At 45.8% G+C, this 20,916-nt stretch overlaps 1 long non-coding RNA gene and 2 other non-coding genes across 3 annotated transcripts; all 3 read right to left on the bottom strand.

Moving 5' to 3' along the window:
• Window positions 1-17,451: 17,451 nt before the first annotated feature.
• On the bottom strand, window positions 17,452-19,533 carry LOC116628235. Its single transcript, XR_004298601.1, has 5 exons — window positions 19,399-19,533; window positions 19,175-19,213; window positions 18,912-18,951; window positions 18,107-18,313; window positions 17,452-17,924 (listed from the first exon to the last, which is right to left on the bottom strand). It is a non-coding gene; the product is annotated as an uncharacterized LOC116628235 (long non-coding RNA).
• LOC116628294 lies at window positions 18,421-18,488 on the bottom strand. Its single transcript, XR_004298608.1, has one exon. It is a non-coding gene; the product is annotated as a small nucleolar RNA SNORD52 (small nucleolar RNA).
• Window positions 19,057-19,119, bottom strand: LOC116628295. The gene has a single exon (XR_004298609.1). It is a non-coding gene; the product is annotated as a small nucleolar RNA SNORD48 (small nucleolar RNA).
• Window positions 19,534-20,916: the final 1,383 nt, after the last annotated feature.

Below are 20,916 nucleotides of genomic sequence, written 5' to 3'. Positions count from 1 at the left end.
TGTGCAAATTTCATCAAATGTCTCAATGTCTTATTTATAGTTTTGTTCAAATCAGGATCCAAAGAAAACCTATGTATTTCATTTTGATATCTCTTAAACCTAGATTAATCTGCCATCCCACCTCCCCTCTTTCAATTTTTCTTGATACCATCTATGCAGAAATAGAGACATTTATCCTATAGAACGTTCCACTCTGATTTGTCAGTTTGCTCCTCAGACTGTCATTTAACTTCTTCCTCCATCCTTCACATTTCCAGTTATCAAACCTGAAGGCCTGGCTGCGGGGCGGGGGCGGGGGAGAGGGCAGCAGGATAAGATCCCTTCCCAGGTGGTGTGTGCTTCCTACTGTACCCCCTCAGGGGGCAAGTACTGAGTAAAGCTGAGCTTGAGCAGTGGGTTCAGGTGGCCACAGCCTGACCCCTCCTTTGTAAGTTCCCCCCATCAACCCTCCAACTGACAATTTCATCCACAGATGGGTTTTGCCTGAATCATTTTGAGGGGTTGTGAAATGTTGATTTTTTAAATTCTATTATTTCTGCCCATTACCTGAAATTCTTCAGTAAAAAGAGAGAGCTTTCCCTCTGGGCACCTCGGTGGCTCAGATTGTTAAGGGTCTGCCTTTGGCTCAGGTCATGGTCCCAGGGTCCTGGGATCGAGTTCCGCATCGGGCTCCCTGCTCCTTGGGAGCCTGCTTCTCCCTCTGCCTCTCTCTCTCTGTCTCTCATGAATAAATAAATTAAAAATCTTAAAAAAAAAAAAAAGAGCTTTCCCTCATCAAAGCTGTTGGGTTACCCTGAAGCATTGTTTGTAGGGAAAGGCAGGATAAATGCTTAACTCCCCCCCTTTTACTTGCCAGTTCTCAGAGTAAACTGACTGATGTAATACTTTGTCTTGGCCGGTAAACCACACTGTTACCAACCACACAGGGGACATATAGAGGAAGAGTCTGTGGCCGGCAGGAGGAGGCAGGGGGACATCTGAGGGAAGAAAGGAGAGAGACACCCAGGCCCCAGGCAGCATGGCTGGCGGGGTGAGGGGTCTGTTTTTCTCATACCGATAACGAGACAGGTATGATGCGAGAAGACCGGAGAGGGTGGCGTCCGCAGCAATCGGGACATCTGCTATCTAACAGCACTAAAAATTGCACCTCTGACAAGGTCTTGCTAACAGTGCTTTTAGAAATACTGGGGGAGGGGGCGCCTGGGTGGCTCAGTCGGATAAGAGTCCGACTCTTGATCTTAGCTCAGGTCTTGATCTCAGGGTCGTGGGTTCAAGCCCAGCATGGAGCCTACTTAAAAAAAATAAAAATAAAAAAATACTGGAGGAAAGAAAGGAAATGATACCATGAATGTCTGACCCATGAGCTACTGTGTCATTAAGTAGATGTGGCAGAAGGCTTGTGAAGAGTGACCTTGTTCCTTTTTAGCCAAGAACCATCAGCTGAGAGAGGATCCTCCCCCAGGAGGGTGTGGGGCAGAGCCCTGGGCCCCATCCCTGGGCCCCATCCCAGAACTGCAAGTTCAGTATTCTAGAATCAATCTGGGACTTTGTATTTTAAATATATTAATTATTTATTTATTTATTTATTTATTTATTTATTTATTTATTTGAGAGAGAGAGAGATAAACCCTAGTGGGGTGAGGGACAGAGGGAGAGAGAATCTGGAGCAGACTCCCCTCCAAGTGAGGAGCCCATTTAGCCTAGACTTAGGAAGAATAGACTTCAAAACACTGTAGAAAAGATCTCAAGGGGAGCCTGGGTGGCATCTGCCTTCCGCTCAGGTCATGATCTCAGGGACCTGGGATCAAATCCCACATGGGGCTCCCTGCTCAGCGGGAAGCCTGCTTCTCCCTCTCTCTCTGCCCCTCCCCTCCTGCTCATTTTCTTTCTCTCAAATAAATAAATAAAATCTTAAAAAAAAAAAAAAAGATCTCAAAAGAGAAACTGTTTCAGTAGGAAGAATTTATGTCCAAAAAACAAGTAACCCTAATAGCCGGCTGGGACCAAACCTGCTTATTTACCCCAGCACCTTGAATGCCCCCACAACAGCTGCCACATGGTGGGTGCCTCTACTGGAGGCAAGACAGATCAGGGTGGGTAAGGAGCTAGGCCAGTGGTTCTCAAAGTATGGTCCCAGATGGGCACAGGGGATCTCTTTTAATGTAAAGGGGGGATTGGAAGGAATGTCTGGAGGCTGTAAGAGGAAGGTGTAGTGCTTATCTGTACAAATGGGACAGAGCAAACATAGCCTGCAGCCTGGCCAGTGTCTCCTAGGCGAGCAGCCACATTCTAGCCTGGAGCTGGGCCCCTAACACAGGCCCTCCCCTTCACCCACCCCCATCCCTCTCCCCAGCCCCTGGGCTCAGGACTGAACTCTGGGCTCTCTCTCCCTGTCCTCAGGCTGCCCTTAAACAGTGAGAAAAGATCATTAACAACTTAGGTTGAGCAGCAAATACCAGGGACCAGGCACCAGGTATACCTTTTTACTAGTCAGTCCTCACAACCAGAAGTTGCTACCAGGAAGGAGCAGGAGGAGGTCAATCAATTTTGCCCAAAGAAAGATTAGGAGAGGGGCACCTGGGTGGCTCAGTCGGTTAAGCATCCGCCTTCCGCTCAGGTCATGATCTTGGGGTCCTGGGATTGAGCGCCGTGTTGGGTTCCCTGCTCAACCGTAGGCCTGCTTCTCTCTCTCTCTCTCCCTCTGCTGCTCCCCCTGCTTGTGCACTCTCCCTGTCAAATAAATAAAATCTTTTTAAAAATTAAAAAAAGAAAGATTAGGAGAGAAGATCTAAGGCAAAAGCATGCACTTCTTTTTGACCACCAAAAAACCTGACTCAAATTACCACAATGAAAGAGTAGGTTTCCCTTTCCTAATATTCTGGATAGAATATTTTTAAGAACACATTTTTAGTGTAAGGCTTAGCTGGCAGAAAAGTAAGGGAAATCTTCAAAAACCATAAATAATAGAAAGCAAGAATCCAGAAAATCAAGTGGGCCTGGAGGCTCTGCTTGCCCTGGGGACATCAGCCAATGCTCAGTGCTGAAATCAGGGTTTCAGTGGATCTCAGATTTGCAGTCAGGAGATAAAGCCAGGCACCTGAGGACTGAAAATTAAACAAGAAAGTTCTTCCTGTCCCCCCAAGCCATCCCCAACAAAGCACGACTGCACTTTGGGTGCATAATTTTTAAAAATTTTTTAAAAATATTTTATTTATGGGCACCTGGGTGGCTTAGTTGGTTAAGCAACTGCCTTCGGCTCAGGTCATGATCCCAGAATCCTGGGATTGAGTCCCACATTGGGCTCCCAGCTCAGGGGGGAGCCTGCTTCTCCCTCTGACCCTCTCCCCTCTCATGCTGTTTCTCGCTCGCTCACTCTCTAATAAATAAATAAATAAAATCTTTAAAATATTTTATTTTATTTATTTATTTGAGAGAGAGAGAAACCATGAGCAGGGGTAGGGACGGAGGGAGAGGGAGAAGCAGGCTCCCTGCTGAGCAGGGAGCCCCAATGCAGGACTTGATCCCAGGACCCTGGGATCATGACCTGGGCCGAAAAGAGATACTTAACCTGTTAAGAGAACACCAAAAAACTTAGGAATCAAGATAAATAAAGTTTGAATGCAATATTTCTAAAAATCTAATTGGCAAACTACAGCTCACAAGCGGGCTGCCTCTTTTTGTAAACAAAGTATCAAGAGGCCACATCTTCAGTGGATCAACTGACCTCTGACTTTGTTCTGGATCAAGGTCAGGGAAGTGTCTCTGGAAAACGCCTAACAGAAGTTCACACTCCTGTGGGATTGGGACCAGAAATCACATCCTCTGTCGCCTCCAAATCTGCAAGCCACAAGTTTAGCAGTACCAGATCTTAAGCTCAGCGGTAAGTACATGTTGTTTATTAGTCTTCTTTAAAGTGTATGTAATTAGGGGCACCTGGCTGGTTCAGTGGTAGAGCATGTGACACCTGATCTTTGGGTCATGAATTCAAGCCCCACGTTGGGCCTAGAACTTACTTTTAAAAAGTAGTAATAATAAATTGTACATTATTATTATACACACTATATATATGATATATACATAGCTGACTTCTTGCCTCAGTATCTTAAGCCCATCTAACTTTGCTATGTTGCTATCAATTAACCAATTTAAGGGACATGTATTGTTTGACAATTACTGATCTTGGTTCTGTTATTTTTAAATCCCTGGAGATGTGGAGATGCCCTTGCTACTGGAGGTGGGAGCAACATCCAGGAACTATCGTGGGTCCGCTGAGGATGTCAGGCCAACCCCATGGGCATTTCCTTGGCCACAATTTTAAAAACAGAGATCAGAGGAAGATCAGTGTCTCAGAGTGTTTGGGTCTCAGCAAGGCATTTGATAAGGTCAAAGGGTCCACAGGGAAATTTCCTGGATAAAAAGAAGAAAGGGAATTCATTTGCCACTGTTGGAGGAGACTTTTATACCAACTCCGCACACACACAATACTGTAAATAAAGGGAAAAAAGGAATCATTTATCCTGCCTTTGCAGTGGAAACAAGTAATTCAGGTTTGACAAAATACTCCTCATCTCATCTCCTTTCGGCTCAGGTCATGATCTCAGGGTCCTGGGATCGAGTCCTGCATCAGGGCTCCCTGCTCAGCAGGGAGCCTGCTTCTCCCTCTCCCTCTGCCCCTCCCCCTGCTCATGCTTTCTCTCTCTCTCAAATAAATAAATGTTGGTGAAATGACATACTTATTGCTTCTTTTACAGCAGAATATCATCTAATAAGTGGAGGAAGGATAATCAAATTAGAAAATCATTTTGCAAACCTGAATGAACTAACTTAGGTGAAGGAGTTCAGAGCGTGTCGCCCCAAAACATGGGGTGTTGGCATATTGATTATTTTGAGTTAAAGGCACTGGAAAAACAGCAGGTGCAAAGAAGGCCCTCTGTCCTTCCTTTCTCTTTCTGAAAGCAGGAAATAAAGCTCCCATGTGAAAGGTGCCCTCCTTGTAGCCGGAGGAAGGAAGACATTCTCATTATCAAGGACGAGAGGCTGAGACTGAGCGAACGCTACACAAACAGACTGTTAAAATAATTCCGATTTCCTGTCACCTCCCCACAGTTTAGTCGCTTTGTCACAACTGCCTCTCTTTGTTCAACCCAACAGAAAAGCAAGTAGTCACCGTGTCCTTGGGTCTTCGTTTCCATATAAAGGCTCCAGTGTCATGGGAAACTTATATTAAATAAATCTGTATGCCTCTTTTCTGTGTATTTGTCTTAATGTTCAGACCCAGCCAGGGACCCTGCGAGGGTCAGGGAACACTTTCCTCCTCTATGCGGACGAAGATCGTCAATGGACGCTAAAACCATTAGGTTAAAGGTTGATGGGGAACTGGATATTCATTCATATGGTGCCAAATCTTGTCAGTCACAAGCGGGGAAAGTACTTCGACCATGAAGAGATCTAGGGGTCACCACTTTAACTGGGTAATCAAGCTGAGATCAAGAATGGGACTTGTAGGGGGTGCCTGGCTGGCTCAATCAGTGGAGCATGCGACTCTTGATCTCAGGGTTGTGAGTTCAATCCCCACATTGGGCATGGAGCCTACTTAAAAAAAAAAAAAAAGAAGAATGGGACAAGTAGATATGATGATACCCCTGATCCAAGGCCCTGTGAAGCACATAGCATGTGGTAAACTGAAAATGATCCCCTAAAAGATATCCACATCCTAATCCCTGGAACCTGTGAATGCTACCTTTCACAGGGGAAAAGAGAATCTGCAGGTGTGATTGAGTCAAGGATTTTGAGATGGGAGATTATCCTGGCTTATCTGGTGGACCCTGAATGCAATCATTTATACGGTTGTATCAGGAAGCAGAGGAGACTCACACACAGAGTGAAGAGAAGGCGGCGTGCCACAGAGACAGCCTGGAGTGATGTAACCACAAGTCACAAGGAATGCCAACAGCTACCAAAAGCTGGAAGAGACAGGAATGGATTCTCGCCTAGGGTCTCTGGAGGAGATAAGGCCCTGTGGACACCTTGATTTTGGCCCAGGGAAAGTGTTTGAAACGTCAGGCCTCCAGAACAGTGAGGAAATAAGTACCTGTTGCTGTAACCCCCCAGCTATGTAGTACTTTGTCACACAGGCCACAAGAAAGTCATACATAGTGTCAGACATGAAGTATTCTTGCCCAGGCTATGTAACCAGAATCTACATAAGCCTTTAGGGGCAACTTCCAGTTTAAAGAAAATGCAGAGAAGATTGAGGAACAAGTTCAAAACACCAAAAGGGCACAATTAGACAAAGCCAGTATGTGGAACATTCTACAAGATGACTGGCCTAGTCTCTTCAAAAGATCAATGTCCCAGAAAGGAGAAAAGAAGGGGGTCATTCTAGGATCAAAAGACTAACAAGATGTAACAAAAAATAATGTGCTTGATCCTTGATTGGGTACTGGCTCTTTAAAAAATGGTAACTGCCAGGATGCTTGGGTTGCCCAGTCAGTTAAGTGTCTGACTCTTGATCTCAGCTCAGGTCTTGATCTCAGAATTCAAGCCCTGTGTTGGGCTCCACACTAGGTGTGGAGCCTACTTAAAATTAAAACAAAACAAAACAAAACAAAACAAAACAAAACAAAAACCTGCCATTTATTTAGAGATAAAATGTCATGGTGATTCACTTTGAAATGAGCCTGCCAAATGTGTATATAATTTAATATATATATGTATATGTATTTTACTTTTTTTTTTTTTTTTAATTTATTTATTTGACAGAGAGAGAGATAGTGAGAGAGGGAACACAAGCCGGGGGAGTGGGAGAGGGAGAAGCAGGCTTCCCGCGGAGCAGGGAGCCCGATGCGGGCCTCGATCCCAGGACCCCGAGATCATGACCTGAGCCGAAGGCAGACGCTTAATGACTGAGCCACCCAGGCGCCCTATGTATTTTACTTTTCTTTATTTTTTTAAAGCAAGCTTTAGGCCCAACATGGGGCTTGAACTCAGTGACCCTGAGATCAAGAGTCACATGCTCTACTGACAGAGGCAGCCAGGCGCCCTAATTTAATATATATATTTGACATATTTTTATTTTTATTTTTTTTAATTTTTTTCAAGATTTTATTTATTTGAGAGAGAGAGAGATAGCAAGAGCAGAGGGGAGAGGGAGAAGCAGGCTCCCCGCTGAGCCATGAGACCCACGTGAGGCTTGCATCCCAGGACCCTGGGACCATGACCTGAGCCCCTGAGCCGAAGGCAGACACTTAACCGACTGAGCCACCCAGGTGCCCCATTGACATATTTTTAAATTCAGAAAAATGTTGACAATTGTTGGATTTAGATGTGGGTATATGGGTGTTCTTTGTACTATTCTTTCTATTGTTTTTTTAGGGGGGAGGGGCTAGAGAGAGGGAGAGAATCCATAAACAGGCTCCACACCCAGTGCAGAGCCCAGTTTGGGGCTCCATCTCACAACCCTGAATCATGAGCTGAGCCAAAACCAAGAGTCGGACGCTTAACTGACTGAGCCATCCAGACGCCCCTTCCTACTGTTTTTGGTTTGTTTTTTGTTTTTTTGTTTTTTTGTTTTTAAATGGCTCTATTTGGGACTGTGACTTCTTTTTTTTTTTTAAGATTTTATTTATTCATTTGAGACACAGAGATACAGAGAGAGAGAGAGAGAGAGAGCATGAGCAGGGAGAGAGGCAGAGGGAGAGGGAGAAGCAGGCTCCCCGCTGAACCAGGAGCCCGATATGGGGCTCGATCCCAGGACCCTGGGATCATGACCCAAGCCGAAGGCAGCCGCTTAACCATCTGAGCCACCCAGGCGCCCCCCCTTCCTACTGTTTTAAAAGCTTCAGGGGCACCAGGCTAGCTCAGTCAATAGAGCACGCAACTCTTGATCTTGGCCCACATTGGGAGTAGACATTATTTTTTAAAAAGTTTCATAATAAGGGGCGCCTGGGTGGCTCAGTCGTTAAGCGTCTGCCTTCGGCTCAGGTCATGATCCCGGGGTCCTGGGATGGAGCCCCACATCGGGCTCCCTGCTCCGCGGGAGGCCTGCTTCTCCCTCTCCCACTCCCCCTGCTTGTGTTCCCTCTCTCACTGTGTCTCTCTCTGTCAAATAAATAAAATCTTTAAAAAAAAAAAGTTTCATAATAAAAACTTTAAAAAACTAGTTTTTTATAACAGTTGCTTGGCCTCCTTTAGAAGACAACAACCCGTGTGGAGCACAGCCACTCTCCGTATGCCACTAGGAGATGGGAAGCGCCCTGATCCAGGTGACACCTGCTGTGGCAGGCTCTTGAGAGACAGCTCTCACCCCTCCCCCACCCCCACCTCCACCTTGGTTTATTACCTGATGTCAGCAGATAACTGGGGATTATTGGTGACATCTCTACCTTTGTTACATTCTTTAGAATTCAGTGGTTTACTGCCAGGCAATAGTCAGCCTAGAATTGACCCACTACCACCTGAGGCTCACCTGACTGCCTGCAATTACATTTAACATTTGAAGAGTCAGCAGATACTTTAACCCTTAGGGATAGCCTGTTTCCTTACTCTTTGAGAAATAACACAACAGGGGCGCCTGGGTGGCTCAGTCGTTAAGCGTCTGCCTTCGGCTCAGGTCATGATCCCAAGGTCCTGGGATCGAGCCCCGCATCGGGCTCCCTGCTCTGCGGGTAGCCTGCTTCTCCCCTCCGCCTGCCGTTTCCCCTGCTTGTACGCTCGCTCGCTCTCTCTCTCTCTCTCTCTCTCACACACACACACACACATAAATGAATACAATATTTTAAAAAAGAGAAATACAACAATCAAAAGATAATCATGAGAAAGTAGGATGTTAATGGATGGGAAAGTACTACAATAAACAAATTAACAGATGGCCCTGAGCTGCTCCAAGCCAGATGCGCCCGTGTGCCCCTGGGCAGAGCTGTTCTGGCAGCGGCATTGTAACAAACCAACCAGGTGAGGGCAGCTCTAAACACACAACGCCAAAGGTTGGAGCATCTCCTACCATCCTTCATATTAACTTCCTTTTCAAATTATTCACTTGTTTTATTTTATTTTTTTAAGATTTTATTTATTTGACAGAGAGAGATACAGCGAGAGAGGGAACACAAGCAGGGGGGGTGGGAGAGGGAGAAGCAGGCTTCCCGCGCAGCAGGGAGCCCGATGCGGGGCTCGATCCCAGGACCCTGGGATCATGACCTGAGCCGAAGGCAGACGCGTAACCGACTGAGCCACCCAGCGCCCCTATTCACTTGTTTTAAAAAAAAGTTATTCACTTGTTTTCTCTGCTCCACATTATGGATTTCTTCTTCCACTCACTAGTTTTCTATTCAGTTGTTCTGTTATTTAACTTCTTTATTGTGCTTATGTACTCGCTTATTTCAATTTGAGTTTTTCTGCTTGTTTTTTTTTTTAATTAAAAATATTTTTTTTTTTTTTAAAGATTTTATTTATTTATTTGAGAGAGAGAGAATGAGAGAGAGCGAGTACATGAGAGGGGGGAGGGTCAGAGGGAGAAGCAGACTCCCTGCCGAGCAGGGAGCCCGATGCGGGACTCGATCCAGGGACTCCAGGATCATGACCTGAGCCGAAGGCAGTCGCTTAACCAACTGAGCCACCCAGGCGCCCTAATTAAAAATATTTTTAAAAGATTTAATTTGGGGTGGGGGTGCCTGAGTGGCTCAGTTGGTTAAGCATCCGATTCTTGGTTTCTGCTCGGGTCATGATCTCATGGGTCATGAGATCGATCCCCATGTAGGGCTCCATGCTCAGCAGAGTCTGCTTGAAGATTCCCTCCCTCTCCCCCTCCCGCAAATTGTGCTCTTTCTCTAAAATAATCTTTTAAAAAATATATTTAACTAAAAAATTTTTTTGAGAGTGAGAACAAGTGAGCAAATGAGCAGGGTGGGTGAGGGGCTGAAGGCAAGGGAAATAGAGACTCTCAAGCAGGCTCCACAGAGCCCGAGGCAGGGCTCGATCTCACAACCCTGAGATCATGACCCAAGCCGAATTAAAGACTTTTTTTAAGGATTTTATTTATTGGGCGCCTGGGTGGCTCAGTCGTTAAGCGTCTGCCTTCGGCTCAGGTCATGATCCCAGGGTCCTGGGATCAAGTCCCACATCAGGCTCCCTGCTCGGCAGGAAGCCTGCTTCTCCCTCTCCCACTCCCCCTGCTTGTGTTCCTGCTCTCGCTGTCAAATAAATAAATAAAATCTTAAAAAAAAAAAAAGATTTTATTTATTTATTTGACAGTGAGAGAGACAGAGAGAGAGGGAACACACTCCCCCAGGGGGAGTGGGAGAGGGAAAAGCAGGCTTCCCGCTGAGCAGGGGGCCCGGTATGGGGCTCCATCCCAGGACCCTGGGATCATGACCTGAGCCGAAAGCAGATGCTTAACGACTGAGCCACCCAGGCGCCCCCGAATTAAAGATTTTTAAGTAATCTCTACACTCAGCTTGGGGCTTGAACTTACAACTCCATAATCAAGAGTTGCATGCTCTACTGACTGAGCCAGCCAGGCGCCCCTCATTTGCTTCCTTTTCAAATCCACCTGCTCTTTCTTTGTAATACCCTGTTTGTGTGCAATAAATTTTTTCTTTATCTCTTTGAACATCTTCAGCCTTCATACATGCTGTTATCGGAGTTTCTTAGCTATAAAGTCACCTGCTGCTGCGTCTGCTGACTTGCTCCTGTTGGGGCGGATGCCCAGGGTTTTGGAATCTGGCTCATTCTGGATGTCTTCCAAGGGAGCTCTATGTCTGAGCTTCAGAGTCTGCAGGTGTCTCTGTGGGAGTGACTTAACTTTTGCCTTTGCTCAGCCCTTTAGAATTCACAGGTCCCAAACCATGTTTTTAAGTTATTAAGAAATAGTTCAGACATAAAAAAATATGAAAAATTATACAGTGAGCTCCCATGGAGCCCCCATGTATACCACCTTGACTGCATCACTCTCTCTACTCACCCCCTGGTCACAGCCCAGGTAATTACTAGCTTGAATTTAGCATTTAGCAATCCCATGCATTTCTTTTACTATATTATATTTAACTCTAAACAATAGTTGAGCTATATAAGTATATAAGTATAAGCTATAAGTAAATATTATTAAACATTACATACTACATTTGGGCACCTGGGTGGCTCAGTTGGTTGAGCGACTGCCTTCGGCTCAGGTCATGATCTCAGAGTCCCAGGATCGAGTTCCGTGTCAGGCTCCCTGCTCAGCGGGGAGTCTGCTTCTCCCTCTGATCCTCCCCCCTCTCCTGCTCTCTCTCAAATAAATAAAAATCTTTAAAAAAAATCTTTTAAAAAATACATTACATACTACATATGTATTCTTTTTTAACTTGCCTTTTTTTCCCTTCACATTATGTTTGTGAGATTAATCCATGTGTATTTAGGGTGTATTCCAGAAGCATAAACACCGCATTGAAGAGAATGTGCATCAGACTTCATAGGTATTGCCAAACTGTTTTCCAAATGGATTGTATAAAGTTACAGTTCCACAAACGACGTCCAAAACAGTTTTTATTTCTCCACTCTAGGATTTCCTCACCACCTAAATGACATCCACGGGCTCTGTTGACAAGTTTCAGTCTACCCTACAGACCAAGGCATGTGGTTGTGACCCCAGCCAGCAAGCAAAATCTTTACTCCCTGAACACTGACAGGAGAGTGTGCACCAGCTCCTGGCTTCATGCTATGTGGCTGAGGCAGAGTGGAGAGTAGGAGAGGAGTTCAAAGGCAACAGAGCTAGACCTGGGAGGACCTTATGAAGACTTTGGCTTTCACTCTCAGTGAAATGGGAACCATTGCAGGATACTGAGCAGCGGAGAGACAAGTCCCAAGTCATGGCGTGGAGGGAAACTTCTGGGTGCTGTGTGGATATAAGACCGTAACAGGGTAAGGGTGGAAGCCAGGAGACCAGTTAGGAGGCTTTGTTGCAGTCATGTAGGTGAGCTGATGAGAGCGCCTACCAGAGTGGAGGTGTGAGATGCAATCCGATTTTGGTGTTATTTTTAAGGTAACACCAGCATGATTTGCTGACAAATTGGTTATGTAAGGACAGGAGACTATTCAAACTGACATGCATGTATAAGGATTCATGTACACAGAAGTCCTTGGTGGTGGGGCGTTTGGCTGGCTCAATCAGTAGAGCATGTGAGTCTTGATCTCAGGGTCGTGAGTTGAAGACCCATGCTGGGTGTAGAGCTTAGTTATAAAGAATAAAAAGAATAAAAAAAAGTCAGGGCGCCTGGGTGGCTCAGTTGTTAAGCGTAAGCCTTCAGCTCAGGTCATGATCCCAGGGTCCTGGGATCAAGCCCCATGTTGGGCTCCCTGCTCTGCGGGAAGCCTGCTTCTCCCTCTCCCACTCCCCCTGCTTGTGTTCCCTCTCTCGCTGTGTCTCTCTCTGTCAAATAAATAAATAAAATCTTTAATAAATAAAGTCTTTGGTGGTATTGTTTGTAATGGGGAGAAAAAGAAGTAACACACATATTCTCCAACAGGGAAATGGATAAATTGTGATACATTCGTAAAATATAATACCATAGAGCAGTGATGTGTTACATGCAGTGGTGGTATGACTAACATGCCAGGATGGATTAATCTCACAAAGCTAACATGAAGAGAAAAAGCAAGTCACAGAATACATATATAGTATGCAATGTTTAAGAACATTTACAGCTAAACAATGTATCATTTAGAGTTACAGAGAACATAAAGAAGCAAACTCCAAGGGTTCTGAGCAACCAGCAAGGTAGAGGTGTCCCGTTACCAGACTGGCCAGTGGCTGAGGATTCCAGGGATGAGAGGTCTGGAGAGACAGGTGGAGGCCAGGCCCTGGGAGGCTCACAGTCTTGCGGTGGCTGAGAGAGACCAGCCTCTGCCCAAAGTATACAGAGCTGTGAGATCTGGCCAATGAGTTAGGAGGGAGGGCTGTTTACTTCTGAAGTTACTCCACTTGTAGAGCATGGGGAGGTGAAGAAGGTTTTAGGATAGAGGTCTTAACAAATCACCATCACTCCTGAGGGGAGTGATGTGGGGCTCAAGGATGCAGAAGGCTGGAATGTATTTCCATGCCTGAAATAAAGTTCATGTGACCCTCACCATGGCTGTAGCTCAATCTTACACCCCAAACCTGGGGCTGGCTCAGGAAGGAGGGTCCCAACACCCAGGGGAGGACTTGGACCATACAAATAAGGGCAAGAGAATGCAGAAGAGACCTTAGGGACAAGAAAGGAAGCTGACCATTTACTAGTGGGACAAAGGATGAGTGAGGTACTGACTAGGCTATGTACGTTAATGATCAAGCTATTTGAAATAATATAACTGTAGCTAATACCTAAATAGGGTTTAATATGTGCGAGGCACTGTTTAAGTTCATTTGCACACAGGGGCGCCTGGGTGGCTCAGTCGTTAAGCGTCTGCCTTCGGCTCAGGTCATGATCCCAGGGTCCTGGAATCAAGCCCTGTGCTGGGCTCCCTGCTTGGCAGGAAGCCTGCTTCTCCCTCTCCCACTCCCCCTGCTTGTGTTCCCTCTCTCGCTGTCTCTCTCTGCCAAATAAATAAGATTAAAAAAAATAAAAATAAAAAGTTCATTTGCACATATTTAAACCTAACTCTTTGTTAAGGTAGGTACTCTCACCTGACAAATGAGGAAACTGTGATAGAATGGATAAGTAACCTAGCCAAAGTCAATCAGTCTTGCTCCAGAATCTTGACCACTCCCCTATACTTCCTATGTGATACTGTTAACCTAGAAAAATGCAGTTACAAATAGAAGTCCTCATATATAGTACCTGGAGACACCCATCAACAAACGAAGTTTTTGAAGTTTTTTCCAAAATAAAAATGGGCAGAAATGTATATGGAAGGGTGAAATCTAAATTACAGGAAAACATATAAACAACAAAAAAATCAAGTTGCAGGGGCGCCTGGGTGGCTCAGTTGGTTAAGCATCGCCTTAAGCTCAGGTCATGATCTTAGGATCCTGGGATCAAGCCCTGCATCAGGATCCCTGCTCAGCGGGAAGACTGCTTCTCCCTCTCCCTCTGCTTGTGTTCCCTCTCTTGCTGTGTCTCTCTCTGTCAAATAAATAAATAAAATCTTTAAAAAAAATAAAAAAGGGCGCCTGGGTGGCTCAGTTGGTTGGGCGGCTGCCTTGGGCTCAGGTCATGATCCTGGAGTCCTGGGATCGAGTCCCACATTGGGCTCCCTGCTCAGCAGGGAGTCTGCTTCTCCCTCTGACCCTCTTCCCTCTCATGCTCTCTCTCTCTCTCATTCTCTCTCAAATAAATAAATAAAATCTTTTAAAAAAATAAAAATAAAAAAATCTTTTTAAAAAATCAAGTTGCAGAACTACATGAACAATTATCCCATATTTATTAAGTTCAAAGAGATACAAAACACTATATATTGTTTAGGGATATATTCAGAGTAAAACTAAGGAAGGTCAGGGAATGGTAACAGCCACAATTCAGCTGGGTAGTTTCCTCTGAGTGGGAGGGATTAAAAGGGAAAGTGAATCAAAGGCAGGTTTGCTTCAGTTACTGGTAACGTTCTAAAGCTGGGTGACAGGTATAGCAGACAGAAAGGAATTTGAATCCAGACTACTTTCTGACCTTAAGCTAATTATCTCACATCCTGAGCTTTCCTTTTCTTGCCCCTGAAGTGAGGTAGATGGTAGCAAAGTAGCAAGGCTGATTTTAAGAATTCCATGAAGTGAAGCACATGAAAAGCTTAGCGCAGATCTAAGCACCGCTGGCTGGGAAGATAAAACAGGATGATCCCTGAGAGCCATTACGTGCTTACGACCTTATATCATAAACTAGTACATTCCTAGTGGTACTAATTCAGAAATCCATGGAGGAAATAGTCCAAGTCTCCTCCTACCCTCACCCCATCGTCTCAATCCCCTCCACAAAAGTAACCTTGATTGGTAACAGACTAGTTCAGTTCTTAGGAACAAGAGCCCAAGGGAAGGATTTTAAGAATCTTAATAAAGTATAACCTACTTTAATCCATGAAGTTTTAGAGAATAAGTCCCTTCTAAACAGGGTTAATCCTAAGGTTTGGGCCAAGGACTGAAGCCCAGGGAACCCTTTACTAGGGAATAGCAATGTGAGCAGCAAACTGGACTCAGTCTTCCAGCGAGTACCATCCAGAGCAATGTCAGGAAGAAATAAAAATAAAACTAGCAGGCGCCTGGGTGGCTCAGTTGGTTAAGCGACTGCCTTCGGCTCAGATCATGATCCTGGAGTCCCTGGATCGAGTCCCGCATCGGGCTCCCTGCTCGGCAGGGAGTCTGCTTCTCCCTCTGACCCTCCCCCCTCTCATGTGCTTGCTCTCTCTCATTCTCTCTCTCAGATAAATAAAAAATCTTAAAAAAATAAAAATAAATAAAACTAGCAAAGGTGATTAAGGAAAATAAAGTTGGGAAATATCTTTCCTAATTTAAGATTTATTTTAGAGAGAGAGCTAGCATGTGCACAGGGGAGGGGCAGAGGGAGAGAACCTGATTCCTTACTCCATCCCACAACCCTAAGGTCATGACCTGAGCTGAAATCAGATGTTCAAGCAACTACACCACCTAGACGCCACAATCTTTGCTAATTTAAAGTGGTGGTGGAGTGCCTGCATGGTTTGGTTGGTTGTGTCTGACTTTGGCTCAGGTCATGATCTTGGGGTCCTGGGATGGAGCCCTATTTAGGGCTCTCTGCTCAGCCAGGAGTCCGCTTGTCTCTCACTCTGCCCCTCCCCCAGCTTGTGCTCTTTTCTCAATAAAATCTTTTTTTTTTTTTTTTAAGATTTTATTTATTTGACAGAGAGGCACAGCGAGAGGGAACACAAGCAGGGGGAGTGGGAGAGGGAGAAGCAGGCTTCCTGCGGAGCAGGGAGCCTGATGCGGGGCTCGATCCCAGGACACTGGGATCATGACCTGAGCCGAAGGCATACTCTTAACGACTGAGCCACCCAGGCGCCCCCTCAATAAAATCTTTAAAAAAAATTAAAGTGGTGGGGACCAAGCTGGAAATGCTCAGTAGGCAGGGGCACCTGGGTGGCTCAGTCGGTTGGGCGTCTGCCTTCAGCTTAGGTCTTGGTCTCAGGGTCCTGGGATCACCGTGGGATCAAGCCCTGGCAGGCAGGCACCCTGCTCAGCAGGAAGTCTGCTTCTCTTTCCCTCCTGCCCCCCCCCCTCATGCTGTCACTCTTTCAAAATCTTAAAAAAAAAGTTCAGTAGGCAAATATGGAAAAAATGTAATTTTTAAAAGATGACTGAGTAGGTAGGGGCAACTGGCTGACTCAGTTGATAGAGCACGGGACTCCTGATCTCAAGGTTTGAGTTCCAGCCCCACACTGGGGGTAGAGATTACTTAATAAAGTGGCAAAGATTAAAAAAGACTAAAAAGTAATGAGTTAATAGCACCAAACTGGTGCCAAGTGTTACCACTGGGAGTAGTGATGACAGGTATAGGAAAAAAAAAAAAGGCAATCTTTTGACACTGATGTCACCGAGCATAAACTGGTACCACCTTATGGAATATACGATGCATTGTTTTACATGCTTAAATCCTTTGAAATTCTTTTGGAAATGTATTCTACCACACTTCAGGTGGGTGCAAGTAACAGGGAGTCAGTACTGGTATACAGCATGACTAGAAACCTGAACACCCCCCTCCCAGGAACTGGATAATTTGGAAGTCTTACAGCAACGGAAATTTGTACATGTTGCTGGAAAACCACCCTTGAAATAGTTAAAGTATGAATATGCTTTTTTCCCCCCAATTTTTACTGTGGTGAAATACACATAAAAGTTACCAACTTAAAAAGATTTATTTACTTGACATAGCTAGAGAATAGAGAGCACAAGCAGGGGGAACCACGAGGGAGGGAGAAGCAGGCTCTCCACTGAGCAGGGAGCCTGACGCGGGGCTGGACCCCAGGACCCTGGGATCATGACCTGAGCACAAGTCAGCCGCTTAACTGAGCCACCCAGGCAACCCCATCCATTTTTAAGCACACACTTCAATGGTATCAAATACATTCTGTAATACTGAGCAACCATCACCACCATTTATCTCCATAATTCTTTTCTTCTTGTAAAACTGAAATTCTGTATCCAAACTCCCCATTTACCCCTTTCCCCAGCCCCTAGCAACCACCATGGGTATATGCTTTTAAAATATAGACCACCTGTTTCCACTTATTCTTCAAAAGGCAAACTAAGCACCTGTGTTAGTATTTTTTTTTTTAAACTGGGCTTTTTTTTTTTTTTTTTAAACCTTTATTTATTTATTTATTTGAGACAGAGAGAATGAGAGAGAGAGAGAGAGCACATGAGAGGGGGGAGGGTCAGAGGGAGAAGCAGACTCCCTGCCGAGCAGGGAGCCCGATGCGGGACTCGATCCAGGGACTCCAGGATCATGACCTGAGCCGAAGGCAGTCGCTTAACCAACTGAGCCACCCAGGCGCCCCTGTGTTAGTATTTTAACACCCTAAAAACCTTTACTACTTGTTAACATCTAGTCCCTTAAAATCCTATGGCAGACCACCTAAAATCCTTAATTCTAGTGTCAACCCGGTTTTAGCTTTTTGTATACAGTGGCAAAGAGGTATAGCCGTCAGCTGTGATGTTCATTCAGATGGTTACCTTTCACTTCCCTACATCTTTTTGTACCATCTTGTTTCTATGGAAACCAAACTTCTTTTTTGCTTTAAAGTATTTTATTGGAATCTTTTGATAAAAACAGTATTTATGTTAAATAAGTCTAACTGGTCTAAAAATACTTAAGCATCTCAAAATTTCTGGGCAGTTTCTTTCCTCCAGTAAGTTGACAGCTGCTCACACAGGTTAATGCAGGAAAGCTAGATGGAAGCTCCTGGGATCTGCCCAACACCAGATAGGAGATATCCTCTGCGTTAACAAAACCCTGAAATTTCATAAAAAGAACATGTATTAGAACCATGCACGCAACTGGAATTAAAACATGAACCTGGGCGGGTAGGGAAGACTTGAGTAAATCAGTGATTTTCAAAGATCCTCAGAGAAATGCTCACGGTCCAAAAAGGTGATCATTACCACTTGGGGGCTGCGAGAGAAAAGGGCACTCACCATAGTAGCCAGGGAGAAAGGACGCAGCTCTTCACTTCTCATCACAGCCTGTAGGTTCAAGTGGCACGAGCCATTACCTAGGCATCACAGACATCTCTCCACAGCATTTCTCCCAGAGGGCGAATTCCAAACTTTAGCCCTTCAGCTACCAGATCGGTGCCTCATCTGAAAGGGCACCACCCTAGCTAGGCTTCCAGAATAATCATGCTAGAAAGATGAAAACAGGACAAACAACCAATGAGAAGGACAAGCAAAGTTAAGCCCCCCTCCCCACAATGGCCCCTTCTGAGACTCAAGTATCCAGTTCTCCAAATGAGTCAGAATTTAATTTTTGACATCAAGACCAGCATCAGAGACTCTAGTCTGAGAAATCATCATTCCCAATTTAAGAGACCTGGATCAGGGGAGGCCATTCTGTGAAGGGATGTAATACACTGAAAGGCAACTGACCCAGTATAAGGATGTCGCAAATGAAGAGATGGAAGTGGAAGAGAGTAAAGTCGGGGGAAAAAAATCCCCTCAGAACTGCAAAAAAATACCTCCACAGGGAAGCCCAGCATGTAGGGGTGTACAGAAGTAGGTTTAACCAGGCTTGGACAAAAACATGGGGAGTTAGAAAGGATTTTTTCATAGTCACAAAAGAAATGTAAACCAAAAAGCAGTCCTTGGACAATCACCAGGTAATATACTTGCATTGCTTCGCGTGTTCCTTAGAAAATAGACTCCATACTGGCCCCTTGAGAGAGCGAGCTTTAAGGACAAGATGGTGAGAAGTACTGAGAACCTTCTCACACCTAATACTCACCTTTATCCAACAGTAACACACCTGCAGACTCTTAAGACACCTAAGGGATAAATCAAACACAGGGATTCGTGGCTAGTAAAGGTTCTCGGCCATCAAGTTCTCCCCAGCCCAGATATCAGGAAACCCCAGCCCGGGGGAGGGAGATGTTCAGCGCGCTGCGGTGATGGCGTCAGCGAGACACTCAGAGTCACCTGGGTTCATCATTACCCCCGTCTTCCCCCCAGGACCACCGCCAGCCACTCCATCTCGCACAATCCACTCACCCTCGGGGCGCTGCGGACCAGCCTGCGAGGACCAGGGGCCTGGGAAGAAACAGGGAGTCAGCAGATGCCGGGGCGACTCCAGCCGAGTTCCCCCTGCCCTGGGCTGAGTCAGTTCCAAACAGTGGCGTCATGGACGCATCAGAAACTCTAGTCTGTAATGGTAATTCATCCTGCTCAGCCCGAGATTGCGGCCCCCTCACCCGGCAAGACCCCGAGATACCTACACGCAGGAAGCCGTGCAAAGACAGCGCAGGACGCCGGGGCCTCCCCCTAGCGTAGGGGAGCCGCAGGAGCCCCCACGGGCACTGCAGCATTCCCGCCGGCTCAGGAGACCAGACCAGCGCACAAAGAGAGCTACAATGGCGGGGCCCCGGCTATTTATAGCGGCGTGGGTTTGGGGGCCTGACGGGCATGGCTGTCTTCGTCGATGCCGGGCTCGGCCCACGGCCTCTTCCCCTTCGTTCGTCCAAACAAGAATAAACCAAGTGAAAGAGAGGCCAGGGGTGAATGTTTCAAACTCTTCCGGGCAACTTTCGGGCATATTTTGTTAATTTTGAAAAACAAAAGACAGATGACGGTCTCTCGACTGGCCGGGCCGGGCGCATGCGCAGCTGAGCTGTCTTCTTTAGTGGCCTCCCCAGGGCAGGCCAGTCCCCCCTCTGGAGATCTGTGGACCTCTCTCTCGTCCCCACCGGTGCCCGCTTGGGGTCCAGGTCCCTCCGGAGGCTGTCACCCGCTTCGTCTAGCCAGCGAAATCTGAATTCGCAACCCATTCCAGCCTGCAGACCTGTCAGGCACATCAACCTTAATGCTGTTTTTTTTTTTTTTTGACAGCTTTAAGATATAAATGACATACAATAAACAATAAAAAAACAAAAAACAAAAAAAAACACCATTTGAGGGTGCCTGGGTGGCTCAGTCGGTTAAGGGTCTGCCTTCGGCTCAGGTCGTGATCCCAGGGTCCTGGGGTCGAGTCCCGCATCTGACTCCCTGCTCTGCGGGGAGCCTGCTTCTCCCTCCGCCTGCCTCTCCCTCCGCCTGCCTCTCTCGCTCTCTCTCAATCTGTGCCTCATTAATAAATAAATAAAATATTTATTAAAACATAAACACACCATTTGAAAAAATGCACCATTTGATAACTTTATTTATTTATTTTTTCCAAGTATTTTTATTTATTTTTGTGAGAGAGAGCGCGCAAGCCGCGCGCAGGGAGCAGCGGGGGAGGGGCAGAGGGAGAAGCAGGCTCTCCAGTGAGCAGGGAGCCCAACGCGGGGCTCGATCCCAGGTACTTAAAAAAAGCATTCTAACCTCTTTTAAGCGTAAAGTTCAGTAGTGTTGACTGTATTCACATTGCTGTGCAACCGATCTGCACAACTTTCTTATCTTACATTACTGAAACCATTAAAGTACTCCATTAAGCTAAACTACTCCCATTAAACGACACCCTTTTTCCTGTTTCATGTCCTCTTTATGAGCCGTGCATGGCCTGGGAGTTGGCCAGAAACAGTGACCTGTGTTCAGTACACTCTAAATAGCACCCCTATATCTCAGGGGGGTTGGAAGCAAAACAAATTATGGTGGTGTGGCAACATCCAGGCCCTGCTCTCCCTTTGCTAGTTTTTGCTCCCCCAGAAATCTGGTCATTTGCTCTTGGCCACTTAATCCATCAACTCATAAATTATCCCAAATCCCACCTTCCTGGACCCTTCTCTACCTGCTCATTTATAAATGCATTTAATGTT

Source organism: Phoca vitulina, unplaced genomic scaffold (genome assembly GCF_004348235.1).
Source record: "Phoca vitulina isolate PV1807 unplaced genomic scaffold, GSC_HSeal_1.0 scaffold116, whole genome shotgun sequence".
In the NCBI taxonomy this organism is placed as follows: domain Eukaryota; kingdom Metazoa; phylum Chordata; class Mammalia; order Carnivora; family Phocidae; genus Phoca; species Phoca vitulina.
The sequence above is the reverse complement of the archived record's forward strand: the minus strand, read 5'-3'. Positions and strand labels throughout refer to the sequence as shown.